Genomic DNA, 14,837 nt, shown 5'->3' with positions numbered 1-14,837 from the left:
AGGGCTCCTATGCCTGCCCACTCCTTTAGATGATTCACTGCAGCGGAGATCCATGTAGTCAGCCCAGTTGCCAGAGAAAGATCCACTCAAGTAGAAAAACCTTGAGACCAGTTTCCCTGCAATTGGGAGGATAAGAGCCTGGACAGATTAGCTGCGTGTTATATTAAATTTTAATTGTAACACTCGGGCATTTACATGGAACTGAGAATGGAATTCTCTGGCTAGTTCTAAAGGTGAGGCCAAAAATATAAACTGCATTTTAGAACATTTATCAACCACGTCATTTCCTTCATCCAGGCAGGCCGCTATGTGCTCGGATGTGATGTATAAAAAAGGGATTTTTTCTATTCCAGATTAAAAGTTGTAATTCACTAATATATTTAAATATAACAGTGGAGGGTTTAATCTTTCCAGCTATTTCTAAATCTTTAACCAAATTGACTACATAATTAGAGTCAGAGATTAAGTTAAAGGGAAAAGGGCAATCCTTAAAGACTTCTAGCACTATCTGAAGCTCCACTAATTGTGGAGTGTTAGGGAGAAACTGCCTGATAACAGGGTCTTGAGAATCAACCATATAAGCACCACAGCCTGTTTTAGATCCATCTGTAAAAATATTTTTGGCCCCAACTATAGGCTGGGTTTTTGTCACTTTATAGAACACAACCGGATGCAATTTTAAAAAGGTCATAAGAGGATGTTTAGGATAATGATTATCTATTTTTCCATCAAAGCGACAACTTAAAATGGCCCAAGCATCTATAGTTGCAGTTAAGACTCTGACTTGATAATTGTCATAAGCCACAATAAGAGTCTGTGGCATGAACCCAAAATGTTGTAGACACTGGCAGAGTCCTTCAATAGCAAGAACAGCCACAGCCGTGGGGATATGCTCCACTGTTTTTCCAGGAGAGCTTTTAGGATGTATCCACAACAGAGGACCTTGCTGCCATAATACACCTGTGGGCTGTTCTACTGTTTGCAAGATGCAAAGATCTACAGGTGTTCCTTCTATTACTCTATGTAATTGGGCAGTAGAAATCTCTTCATTAACAACATTAATAGCTTTTCGGGCATCTTCTGTCAGGATTCTAGGTGAATTTAAAGCTGTATCTCCCTCTAATATTTTGAATAGTGGCTTTAAGACATAATTAGGGATTTTTAAATATGGACGAATCCAATTTATATCTCCCAACAGTTTCTGAAAATCATTGAGGGTATGTAAATTATCTAACCGTAAACTAACTTTCTGTGGCCAAACCATGTTAGGTGAAACCTTTGCCCCTAAGTAAGAAACAATTGATTCATGTTGCACCTTTTCAGGGGCTATATAAAGCCCCCAACCTTTTAATTCATTTACTAGATTACTATAGGCTTCTTTTAAATAAAGTTCTTCTTTGGCAGCAAGTAATATGTCATCCATCCATGTTCTCTAGCAAAATCTAAATCTCTTCCTAGTTTTTCCCAACTGGTCACTGTCAAGTTTCCCGACATGGCAAACCAGGGAGCTGCTGTATCACATTCCTTCAAGAAACGTTGCAGGGTGGCTCTACTCAATTCCAACCCCTCTAATTTGAGCAGTTCCTGCAACACTGAATAGATCGGATGTGATGATGATGCACCCATAGTTTCAATTTTACCTTTCTAGCGCCTGCTTCCTGGCGTCCTAAATAGCCTCTAACTTTCCTGAGGACCTTCCCCAAACCCTGGGGTTGTTTCTAGTGCCTACTTCCTGGCGTCCTAAATAGCCTCTAACTTTCCTGAGGACCTTCCCCAAACCCTGGGGTTGTTTCTAGCACCTACTTCTGGCGTCCTAAATAGCCTCAATTTTTCTGAGGACCTTCCCCAACCCCTGGGGTTGTTTCTAGCGCCTACTTCCTGGCATCCTAAATAGCCTCAATTTTCCTGAGGACCTTCCCCAAACTCTGGAGTTGTAAGCCCAACTTACCGGGGACTTACCCTGCGTGCACCCCTGACTGTTGTAAGTTCTGAACTCTTCAGTGGGGGAGTTGGGTTCCCTGTACGGGCCACCACTGTCGCGTCCGCCTCGACCAGCAAGGAAGACACAACCACCAGTTCTTCTTACAGCAGTTTATTCAGGCAACTTCAAGCTTCATCTCCCCCGAGCCTCGGGCGGGGCTTCCTTATAAGCGCTCTCACTCCGCCCAATCACCCCAGGCAACGCAACCTCTCCAGTAAACAAGCATCAGAAGCCAATGAGCAGCGTGAGGGCGAGCTCCTCCAAATATGGACTTGTTTGTCCCAAGCATAGAACTTTCCGTCAGGCGCCATCTTTAGGGCTTGGCCCGAGGGGCTCTCCACAAGGGAAATGTAAATTAAAATTACTTTGAGATTCCATCTCTCTCCTGTCAGAATGGCTGTCATCAATAAAACAAATGACAATCAATGCAAGTGAGGATATGGAAAATGAGGAATCCTACACTGTTGGTGGGAATGCAATCTGGTACAGCCATGTGGAAACCAGTTTGGAGGTTTCTGAGACAGCTAAAAATAGATTTACTATATGGCCTAGCTATACCACTCCTAGAGATATATCCTAAGGACTTATCACACTACTTTAGAGATACTTGCTCAACCATGTTTATTGCCATTCTATTCACAATACCTAGGAAATGGAACCAGCCTAGATGTTTCTCAACTGATGAGTGGATAATAAAGATGTGGTATAATTACACAGTGGAGTTCTACTCAGCAGTAAAGAAAAATGAAATTTTCAGGGAAATGGATGGATCTGGAAAGGATTATATTTAGTGAGGTAACACAGACCCAGAAAGCCAAATGTTGCATGCTTCTTTCTCTTATGTGGATCCTAGCTACAAATGTTTGGACTTGTATGTGAGTTGGAATAAAATTCAGTAGCAGAAGCCAATAAGCTAGGAAGGGAGGGTGGAGTTAAGAGGATGGTGTTGTATATATTTAAGTAGAAGAACAGATTACTGGGGGTGGAAAGGCCTAAGTGAAGTCAGGGAAAAGATTGAATAAAGGAAAGGTGGGGTAAGGCTAAGCAAAATCTAAAAAGGCATGAATAAGTCATTTTTGGTCAATGGCACACTCAGAAGCCATAGATTATAGGTTGAAAATTTTTTAGTGCCAGGGATGAGATGTCTTCCAGTGAGCTGTTGGCCAAGGAGGTCTCTGATGTCCTCCAAAACATTACAGGCCATTGCTGAGGCTCTTGGTTTCCCACCAGGAATAGATGATAAGACCCTATTGCTGAAGACTCCACATACTTGGGCTGCAAGGTCACTAAGAAATCTTGCTGAAGCTGAGCTGAAAACCTCTGTGTAGACCACCTGACAGTAAGCTGGGAAAAGCCATGTTGCATGCAGTTCAATGGGAGTGAGTGAAATCACCAGTAAAGATACTCAACAGTGGACACTACAAGCCTTATATTTGGCCAGCCAGGCCAAGTGAGCCAATGGGTGCAATAGTGGTACATCTGTTATGGGAGAAACAAACCACCCTCTAATTTGACTGGAGGCCAGCTCCATGGGAGGGAATACATTCTTGGTACTGAAAACCTACAACAGGGGTAGTCATGAGCCCTAGGGGTATAATGTCTGCTGGTGTCTACTTAAATGTATACTCTATGCTCACCAAACTGCCCAGTAAGCCTTCTCTTATTGTTCATACCCATATATTAATGCTACTCTCACTTTTGGTTAGAGAAGCTTAACTTTTTAGATGGTGGTGACCTTAGGATGACTTAGAAGGTACCCATAGTGCTGAGAAGTGAGAGAGGAGTGCTCAGTACTGAAACATCTTTGTCACACCTTCCAAGGCTCAGGGTCCATTGCAGAATAGGTGGCAGAAAGAATATAAGAGATAAAGGAAGGGTCGGACTCTTTACAATGCACTCCTCCAGACACAAAATGGCCTGGATTTCTATGATCTCACAGTGCTTGATACTACCTACACAAGACCATCATAATAGGAGGAAAATACGTTGGCATCAAACTAAAAGAGAGTGATTGAGAGGGGGAAGGGGTATGATGGGGAGTGGAGTTGCAAAGGGGAAATTACCATGGCTTATGGTCTATAATTATGGAAGTTGTCAATTAAAAAAAGTAGGTCTGGAAAGCCGGACGTGGTGGTGCACGCCTTTAATCCTAGCACTCAGGAGGCACAGGTAGGAGGATTGCTGTGAGTTTGAGGCCACCCTGAGACTACATAGTGAATTCCAGGTCAGCCTGGGCTAGAGTGAGACCCTACCTGAAAAACCCAAAAAAATAAAAATAAAGTAGGTCAGGAGAGATGGCTTAAAAGTTAAGGCACTTGCCTTCGAAGCCTAAGGACTCATGTTCAACTCTCCAGATCCCACATAAGCCAGATACACAAAGGTGAGGCAAGTGCAAGGTTACACATGCCCATTGGGCAGCGCAAGCCTCTGGAGTTTGATTGCAATGGCTGAGGCCCTGGCACGCCAATTCTCTGTCTCTTGGGTGTCTCTATCTGTCTGTCTCTAAAATAAAATTAAATAAAGATTTAAAAGAGGCAAAACAAAAAAGAAATTTTCTCACTGGTTTCTATAGTAGCACCACCAGTTTGCACTCCCATCAATAATGAAAAGAGTTCCTCTCTCCTCACATTCTCATCAGCATTTGTTGACCTTTTTTTGGTGAAAGTCATTTTGATTAGGGTGAGATAGAATCTTAAAGTAGTTTTTTTAATTGGCAGCTTCATTAATTATAGAAAATAGCCATGACAATTCCCTCCACTCCTCCACTTTTCCCTATGCCAATACATCCCTTCCCCTCTCAATTAATCTCTCCTTTATTTTTATTTTATTTTTTTAAAAATTTTTATTTATTTATTTATTTGAGAGCGACACAGAGAGAAAGACAGATAGAGGGAGAGAGAGAATGGGTGCGCCAGAGCTTCCAGCCTCTGCAAACGAACTCCAGACGCGTGCGCCCCCTTGTGCATCTGGCTAACGTGGGACCTGGGGAACCGAGCCTCGAACTGGGGTCCTTAGGCTTCACAGGCAAATGCTTAACCGCTAAGCCCTCTCTCCAGCCCTCTCCTTTATTTTGATGTCATCATTTTTTTGCCCTTATTATGAAGGTTACGTAGGTGGTACCAGGTACTGTGAGGTCATAGATATCCAAACCATTTTGTGTCTGGAAGATTGCATTGTAAGCAGTCTTACACTTATTTTTGCTCTTACATTCTTTCTGCCACCTCTCCTGCAATGGATCGTAAGCCTTGAAAGGGGTGATAGAGATATGACAGTGCTGGAAACTCCTCTATCACTTCTTCTCAACCTATGATGCCTTTTGGTTAGGGCTAGGGATTGTATCATGAAGAGGCCAGCCTTGATACAAAGTTCCGGGGCCTGAACTTGATCAACCACAATGTTAGAAAGGACCTTCCTCCCAGGGGTTCCTGGTTGTTTGTGGAGAAACAGGTGTAGGAAACTAGGTAAGAGATAAGAAGTCAGATCATCTTTGATTCCTAGCAAGTGCAAACTTTCCTGCCCTTTTTACCTTTAGGGGTCCAGTCACCCTAACTGTACCCCACTCTCAAAAGGGATCACTTGCTTTATGGGAGATCTAGCCAGACTGGCCCACATTTCCAGAAACCCCTCTCCCACTAGTAAGTGCACCATGCCCTGAGGAAATAGGCCAGGTGCGATTTTCTTTCATATATGCCTCCCTCCTCCCTCCCTTTCTCCTTCCCTCCTTGTCTTCCTTCTTCTCTCTGTCTCCATTCTTTCTCACTTTCCTTGGCTTCAGAGTCCCATCTCTCAACTTCATGGGATATTGTTTACAATCATGGAAGTTGACAATAAAAGTAAATAATAAATAAATAATAAAAATTAATACCCCCAGCAAAAAAATTAATTTTAAAAAATTTAAAAAGAAATGTATCCAAACATGTATGCACTAAGCGGTCCATTGTAACTTGTAAGAGAAAATGGACATGACATATGTGCTTAACAGAGATAGGTTGATACAGAATATTCATATGGTAAAATTTTATTCACACCTTAATTTGATAATACAGAATTTGTTAATAAGAAAATAATTTTGTGTGCAAAAGTAAATCACAAGGCATTGCAAATAAATGATAATTTTGTTAAAATCACGTTGCAGCTGGTTGGTGGCACATGCCTTTAATCCTAGCACTTAGGAGGCAAAGGTAGGAGGATTGCTATGAGTTTAAGGCCAGCCTGAAACTACATAGTGAATTCTAGGTCAGCCTGGGATAGAGTGAGACCCTACCTCATAAAACATTCCAGGGCTGGAGGGATGGTTTAGCAGACTTACGGCCTGTAGCAGACAGATTCAGGTTCGCTGAGATGAACTTTAAGACCAGGCACAGTTATGGAGGAAGGGATATTTATTGAAGCTTACAGATCCAAGGGAAGTTCCATAAATGGCAGAAGAAGCTGGCCTGCCTTCACAGGACCAAGCAGAGAGAAGCACAAGCCTAAAGGTCAAAAGCCACAGCACACTTCAGGAACTCCTGGTAGGCATACTTTGCATATCTTTAGATTGAAATCTGAAACCTACCACCACAATTTAAGATCCACCCAGTGACATTGCCTCCAGCCAGGTAGCCAGCAGACGCAAACTACAAACAAACAACTGAATATATTGGGGGCCATCTATTCTGTTTAAACCAGCACAAGGCCTTTGCCTGCAAAGCCAGAGAACCCAGGTTCAATTCTCCAGGACCCGTTTTAGCCAGATACCCAAGGGGGCACACGAGCCTGGAGTTAGTTTACAGTGGTTGGAGGCCCTAGCATACCCATTTTCTCTCTCTCCCCTCCTTTCTCTGTCAAATAAATAAGTAAATAAATAAAATAAAATAAAATATTAAAAAAAAAAACAAAAAATTTCCAAAGTTAATCTTCTTATCTGGGAATTTTAACATTTAAATATTTAACAATGCCAGTTTTCAGTATTTGTGTACCATTTTAGTCACTTCTATTTTAACATGAGTCCAAGGGTTTACTATTCCTATGCTTTAGACATATGATAAATTCTGTGTGTTATTCTTCTTCTAAAAAAATGAGCTTTGGAGGGCTGGAGAGATACCTTAGCAGTTAAGAAGGTACTTGCCTGTGAAGCCTAAGGACCCAAGTTCAAATCCCCAGGACCCACATAAGTCAGATGTATTGTAAGACCCCCAAAACGAGGACCCCACGCTCTGCCCAGATATGGAGACACCCCAAATCACTCATGAGAAGCGGTCTTGATGCAAACTGCAAGAGGATTTTATTCCAAGCGCGCTGGGGCCCACAGTCGTACACCACACAGGGTAGAGGACTGCAGAGCCCCGAATGTAGGAACGGGACAGTTTTTATAGGGTTTCTAACAAAGCCTGTGCATTAGACCAATCTTTTTTTTAATATCAGGAGCCCGCGGGGTGCGAGCCAGTCAGTTTGTGCCACTCCATAGTTTCTAAGCCAATTAGTTTAATTTGTTCAAGCCCCTCGTGGACCAATCAGTCTCTTATGACCTTGGTGGTCAGCATTTGCGCAGGTCCTTGGGTGGGAGTAGCAGAGTGTGGTATCAGTCTCCTATGACCTTGGTGGTCTGAGGCAGGCTGCTACAGCTTATGGTGCAGGCTATTTACAGAAACCAAATAAGTGGTTCACTTCATTACTCATTTCCCATCCTTGAGGGCTATCTCATGCCCTTTTTACCTAGCTTTATATTAGGAGCGGGCTCTGATATAATGAGAAGAGGGATTCTTTACTTGCTTTCAACAGAGAGTAAAGCCTGGAGTTTGAGGTATGCAGGGGCCCGCTTAAGCTCCCTTTGGAGCGTGATAGTATTTCTGGGCTTCTGAATTCTTGGGCCTTTCAGTACAAGGTGGCACATGTATCTGGAGTTCATTTACAGTGGCTAGAGGCCCTGGTGCATCCATTCTCTTTCCCTATCTGCCTCTCTATCTCTATCTCTATCTCTCAAATAAAAGTACATAAATAAAGCTGGCCATAGTGGTGCATGCCATTAATCCCAGCACTTGGGAGGCAGAGGTAGGGGGATCATGGTGAGTTCAAGGCCACCCTGAGACTACATAGTGAATTCCAGGTCAGCCTGGACTAGAGTGAGATTCTACCTTGAACCCCCCTGCCCAAATAATAAATAGATAAATAAAATGAGCTTCAGGGCTGGTGAAATGGCTTAGCAGTTAAGGTACTTACCTGAGAAGCCTACAGACCCAAGTTTGATTCACCAGTACCCACATAAGCCAGATGCACATGATGGTGCATACATCTGGAGTTCATTTGCAGTGGATAGATGCCCTAGTTTACCACTCACTCTCCCTCTCAAATAAATAAATAAAAATAAAATTTTCTAAATGAGCTTCTTTACAAATACATAAATCCATAAGATAATATTTTAGGTGTGTTCATCATTGACTAGTTTATTTTGGAGATGTAGACTTTAAAAATTAGAAATGATATATCATTTTTCTTATTCTCCCTAGAAATCAGGCAGGAGGGGAAGAGTGGGAGGAGGGGAGACTGGGGAAAAGAGAGAGAGAAAAGGAGAGGAGTATGAGTGCACGAGAGCATCCTGCTACTGCAAACTGTCACTTGGTGTATCTGGCTTTACACAGGTACTTGTGAATTGAACCTGGGCCTGCAAACTTTTCAAGCAAGCTCCTTGAACTGCTGAGTTATCTCTTCAGTCCCCAGAAAGTTTTGGTTTTGAAGCAGGGTCTCCCTCTAGTCCAGGCTGGACTGGAACTCACACTATAGTCCAGTCTTACTTCAAATTCACAATGATTCTCCTATTGAGCATTGGGATTATAAGAATGAGCCACCTTGCAGCTTCCATAAACTTTTGTATATTAAAAAGCACCAATTTAAAAATATATATACATATTTTTATTGACAACGTCTATACTTACAGACAACAAATCACAGTATTTCCCTCCTGTCCTGTCACCTCCACTCTCCTGCTTTCCCCTTCATAACTCTGCTCTCCATTATATTCCCTCCCTCTCTCCATTAGTCTCTCTTTTAATTTGATGTCGTCATCTTTTTCTCCTATTATGAGGGTCTTGTATAGGTATTGCTAGGCACTGTGAGGCCTTGGATCTTGAGGCCAAATTCTATCTGGACAGTTGTATGTAAGGAGTGGTACCTTTCCTTTGGCTCTTACATTCTTTCTGCCACCTCTTCTGCAATGGATCCTGAGCCTTGGAAGGTGTGAGATGTTTTAGTGCTGGACACTCTTTGTCCCTTCTTTTCAGCACTATGTTGCCTTTTGGATCATCCCAGTGGTTATCACCATCTGAAAAGAGAAGCTTCTCTAACCATAAGTGAGAGTAGCAGTAAAGTATGAGTATGAACATTAAGTGTAGTGCTTTCAGGGCAATTTGGTGACAGAAATATATGCATTTATCCAGACAAGAGCAGGCTTTACACCCCTAAGGCTCATGACCTCCCCTGCCATAGGCTTTTTTTTTCCCAAGGTAGTGTCTCACTCTAGCTCAGGCTGACCTGGAATTCACTCTGTAGTCTCAGGGTAGCCTTGAACTCACAGTGACCCTCCTACCTCTACCTCTACCTCCCAAGTGCTGGGATTAAAGACATATGCCACCACATCCAGCTTTGCCATAGGCTTTTGATTAGGTTTTCAGTACCAGGTATGTATTCCCTCCCATAGAGTGGGCCTTCAGTCCAATTAGAGAGCAGTTGGTTTTTCCCAGAGCAGATATGTCACTATTGTACTTGTTCAGTACATTTGGCCTGTCAGGCAAAACTTGAGGCTTTCAGTGTCCACTGTTTTCACCGCTGATGACTTCTGTCTCCCATAAGGCTGCATACAGTAAAAAGCACCAACTTTTTATGCCAGAATTTTATTCATGTACTTTTTAAAATGAGAGATGAAGAGTGAGAGAGAATGGGCACACCAGGGTCTTTAGCCCCCAAAATCAAACTCCAGATGTGTGTACCACCTTGTGTGCATATGTGACCTTGCATGCTTGCATCACCTGGTACATCTGGCTTATGTGGGAACTGAGCAATCGAACCTGAGTCCCTTGGCTTTGCAGGCAAGTGCCTTAACTGCTAAACCATCTCTCCACCCCTCTTGTACATTTTTTTTTTTTTTTGAGATAGGATCTCACTCTACCTCAGGCTAACCTGGAACTCACTCTGTAGCCCATGCTGGCCTCAAATTTATGACCTTAGCTACTTATCTAAGCCTCCCAAGTGCTAGGATTAAAGGCATGAGCCACTATGCCCAGTTTGTTTTCATGTACTTTCTATGAGCTGATAGAACTCAGGATCTCATGGGTGCTAAGCAGGTGTTCTATGCTGAGTTACTCCCAGAACTAGTCTCTTATTTAGGAAGATCATAATCACTATTTTGAATTTAAGATAGGGTGTTTCCTGATCCCTGACACCATCCTTCATATGCCACAGGATATTTGCTTGTATATCCTTGTAGGACTTCTGCCATCATTCCTGTGCCATCTTGTTTTACCTTTGCAGGAAATGCCAGTCATTACATGGTACTGTTTTTTTTTTTCATTATTGCACCAGTGGTGGTTACTGATCTGACATCTCCCATAGCCAGTGTGCACCATGTGTGCACCACCTTGTCTCCATTATACCTTATAACATTTGTGTTATAATTACTTTCCCATCTGGCCAAGTACATCCCTGAAATAAATAACTTATAACCCTATACTTAGCTAATTACACTTTATTAGTGACTTACCTTAAAAGTACAATACACAGCTGGGCGTGGTGGCACACGCCTTTAATCCCAGCACTTGGGAGACAGAGTTAGGAGGATCTCGGCAAGTTCAAGGCTACCCTGAAACTACATGGTGAATTCCAGGTCAGCCTGGGCTAGAGGGAGACATTGAGTGTCATTCCTCAGGTATGCTGTCCACCCTTTTTTGAGACAGGGTCTCTCATTCACCTAGAACACATCAGTTAGGCTAGAGAGTCCCAGGGATCTACCTATTTCTACCTCTAGTGCTGGAATTAAAGCTGTGTCACTATACTTGTCCAACACTTTTAAAAACATGAGTACTAGGGATCAAACTCAGAAAGAAGGTGCTTTACCAGCTGAGCTATCTCCCCAGCCTCCTCAACACCTTAGTTTTAGAAGGTGTCTAAGAGAATGCTTTTACAATGCCAATAATTTGTAATATTAATCAAACAAGAAAAAGTGTCTTTAAGATTATTCAAAGAGCTATTTCTTCATTGATTTTAGACTTTGCCTACTGCCATCTTCAGACTATATTCATTTTAAAGGAGTAAAATTAGACCAGTCAAGCTGGAATACCTGAGTTCAGTCCCCAAACCCCATGTAAAAAACTGGAAGCCGTGGTGGGCTCCTGTAGTTCCATGCTGATGCTCATGGTGAACTGGGAGGTGGACACAGGAGAATTTCCCAGAAGCTTATGATGAGCACAGCAAAGAACACCAGACTGAGAATCCAAAGAGAGAAACCCTGCCTCCAATGAGCTGGCCAGATAAGATCCAGCCCCAGAAATTGTTCTTTGACCTCTACACTCACACCACGGCAAGGGCACTCCTGCACTTACATACACAAACAGGTGTGCATGCACACACACAAAAATAATATTTACTCTCTTGCTCTCTCAAAAAGAACAACACCAACAAAAAGAGCTGGAGAAATTGCTCAGTGGTTAAGGTTCTTACCAGTAAAGCCTAAGGACCGAGGTGCAATTCCCCAGAACCCACATAAGCCAGACGCATAGTCATGCATGTGTATGAGGGGGCATATGTGTCTGGAGTTCAATTGTAGTGGCTAGAGGCCCTGACATGCCAATTCTCTGTCTCTCTTTCTCTTGCTCAAAAACAAAATTTAGGAAATTTAAAAATCTTTAAAAAAATTAAAGTATGGAGTGGGGCATGGTGGTGGCCACCTTTAATCTCAGCACTTGGGAGGCAGAGGTAGGAGGTTCACTTTTTTTTTTTTAATTTTTATTAACATTTTTCATGATTATAAAATATATCCCATGGTAATTCCCTCCCTCCCCACCCCCACACTTTCCCATTTGAAATTCCATTCTCCATCATATTACCTCCCCATTACAATCATTGTAATTACATATATACAATATCAACCTATTTTGTTCAAGGCCACCCTGACACTACATAGTGAATTTCAGGTCAGCCTGGGTTAGAATGAGATCCTACCTCAATAAACCAAAATAAACAAATAAATGAATAAAATAAAAGTATGGGGCTAGAGAGATTGCTCAGTGGTTAAGGTACTTGTCTGCAAAGCCTAATGACCCCAGTTTGATCCCTCAGTATCCATGTAAAGCCAGACGTATAAAGTGGTGCATGTGTCTGGAGTTTGTTTGCAATGGCTAGAGGACCTGGCACACCCATATTCTCTCTCTCTCTCTAACACACAAATAAAACAAAATTTTTAAAAAAGTACATAAGGGCTGGAGAGATTGCTTAGCAGTTAAAGGTTTGCCTGCAAAGCCTAAGGACCCAGATTCAACCCCCCCAGAACCCACGTAAGCCAGATGCACATGGTGGTGCATGCATCTGGAGTTTGTAGTAGTATGCCCATTCTCTCTGTCTGTCTGCTCCGCCCACCTCACCCTTCCTCCCTTCAAATAAATATATAAAAATAAAATTCTTTTTACGAAAGTATGATAAGAAAGAAATGTTAATGATTGATGAAGTTTGAAAATACTTAGGAGATGACTGGAAATGTGTTTTCTAATATAACAAAATAAAGATTTGTCTGAGAAAAGTTTTCTTCCAATAACTAAGAGTAAATATTCTAAATTACAATCTTAAAATATGAAATATAGAGCACAAGAGGATATTCTGTGATTTTATCTACTTATCTGTCCATTGAGTCACTCAATCATTCATCAGAATAATTGGAGGGAAATGTTTGATTTCAATCTGAAAAACACAGTGTTTACGTTAGCACTGATATATATATGTTTCCTCATGGCATCTTCAGTTGTGTGGAAGAAAACAGTCAACTATAGTAAGAGTGTTAAGTTATTTTATGTTGAATTTTGGAGTTCTCATATAAATAATGACTGGGGGAAAATAGGATCCTACTATCTTGTTTTGAGAGTTCAACAACAATTTGGAAGATTTTGCTCTTAAAATATAATGTTAATTTACGTTCTTAGAACCCAAGTTCCAAATGAGCTTTCTGAGTTTAGCCTACATGGGACATTGAGTCTAGGGCTACTGGGCCACCTAGTGATATTCACAGTGTACCTCAGGTCTTGTTTGCCCTCCTCCCACCCGGAATCTCCTCACCCCAGTATCTCTGATTCTGAAGGACCAAGTTGATATGTTGAACCGTTGTAAGCACAAACACATAGCAAAGTAAAAGTCTATCCCCTCAAACTCTCTTTCTTACCACTCAGACCCACCTTGCATTTGTTCTGTATGTAGTACCAATCTGAGTTATGAAGGAGAGGAGACTTACAGTTTTCCAGTTTGGTTCCATTGTAGCCATCAATTTTAAGACTCTTTAGAACTCTGGCCAACTCACACATTTTATAGACCCCGCCCTGGACAGTGACAGAGAGCAGAAGTCCCAGAGGAAGGAGAGCCTTCATGGTGACTATCAAGCCAGGCCAGCAGGCAAACTAGTATGTGTAGTTAGGTCCCAGTATTTAAGTATCTTTTAATTTCCTTCTGAATCCAGTGATTTGGAGGCTCAATCTTTTGAGCTGTGTGCAAAGCAGGAAGTTTGCATTGCTCCACTTCAAAAGTCTTTGCTTTTATCTTTCCAGTGTTTGAAGAGATATAATCTGGTTTATAGAAAATAAAGAAATGAGAGCTGGGCAATGGTGGTGCAGGCCTTTTAGCCTAGCACTCGGGAGGCTCAGGTAGAAGAATCGCTGAGAGTTTACGGCCATCCTGAGACTACATAGTGAATTCCAGGTCACCTGAGCTAGAGTGAGACCTGACTTTAAAAGAGAGAGAGGAAGGGAATTACCATGGGATATTTTTTTATAATCATGGAAAATGCTAATAAAAATTTAAAAAAGAGAGGGGGGGAGGGGAGAGGGGGGGAAATAATGAAATGATAATGTTTGCAGATTTGGCTCAGAAAGAAATGAAAGGTAGAACATGGTGGCTTTCTGAAACAGGAAGTTTCTTCTATTGTATTATGAATTTGAGCAGTAAAAAGAAAAAAAAGGTTACCTTTTATAGCTTAATATAGGTTGTGTTTATTAGCCAATGGTCATATTTTTTTGTTTTGATTTTTTGAGGTAGGGTCTCGCTCTAGTCCCTCCTAACCTGGAATTCAGTACGTAGTCTCACGGTGGCCTCAAACTCACAGCAATCCTCCTACCTCTGCCTCCCAAGTGCTGGATTAAAGGCATGTGCCACCACATCTGAATCCAACAGTCTTTTTTATTGAATTATTGTGGGCATTCACTATTTTATGTGAATCTTCTTCACTTTTATGTAATTTATCTCATATATACTTTTGTACAAAATGGACACAACACATGTATCAATCCTCTCAGAGGGTATATAACATGACTCAATGTTTCTCTGCCAACTTCTTACTCTAGGCATCTTTTTATACTTTAGACATTTTATGTTACTATTATAAATTTTATTTTGCTGTAAGTTAATTACTTTTTTAAAGTTTAAGTTACTTATGTCAGCCATCTTCTAGCACACACACAAAACAAAAGAGACAGAAGATCATTATCCTGGTTCATCATTTTATACCAGAAAAGGACAATCCTGTACTTTTTTGTTGTTGTTTGTTTGTTTTTCGAGGTAGGGTCCCACTCTAGCCCAAGCTAACCTGGAATTCACTATATAGTCTCAGGGTGGCCTCAAACTCATGGCGATC

The sequence above is a fragment of the Jaculus jaculus genome, chromosome 6 (genome assembly GCF_020740685.1).
Source record: "Jaculus jaculus isolate mJacJac1 chromosome 6, mJacJac1.mat.Y.cur, whole genome shotgun sequence".
Taxonomy (NCBI): domain Eukaryota; kingdom Metazoa; phylum Chordata; class Mammalia; order Rodentia; family Dipodidae; genus Jaculus; species Jaculus jaculus.
This window is presented reverse-complemented; position numbering follows the sequence as displayed.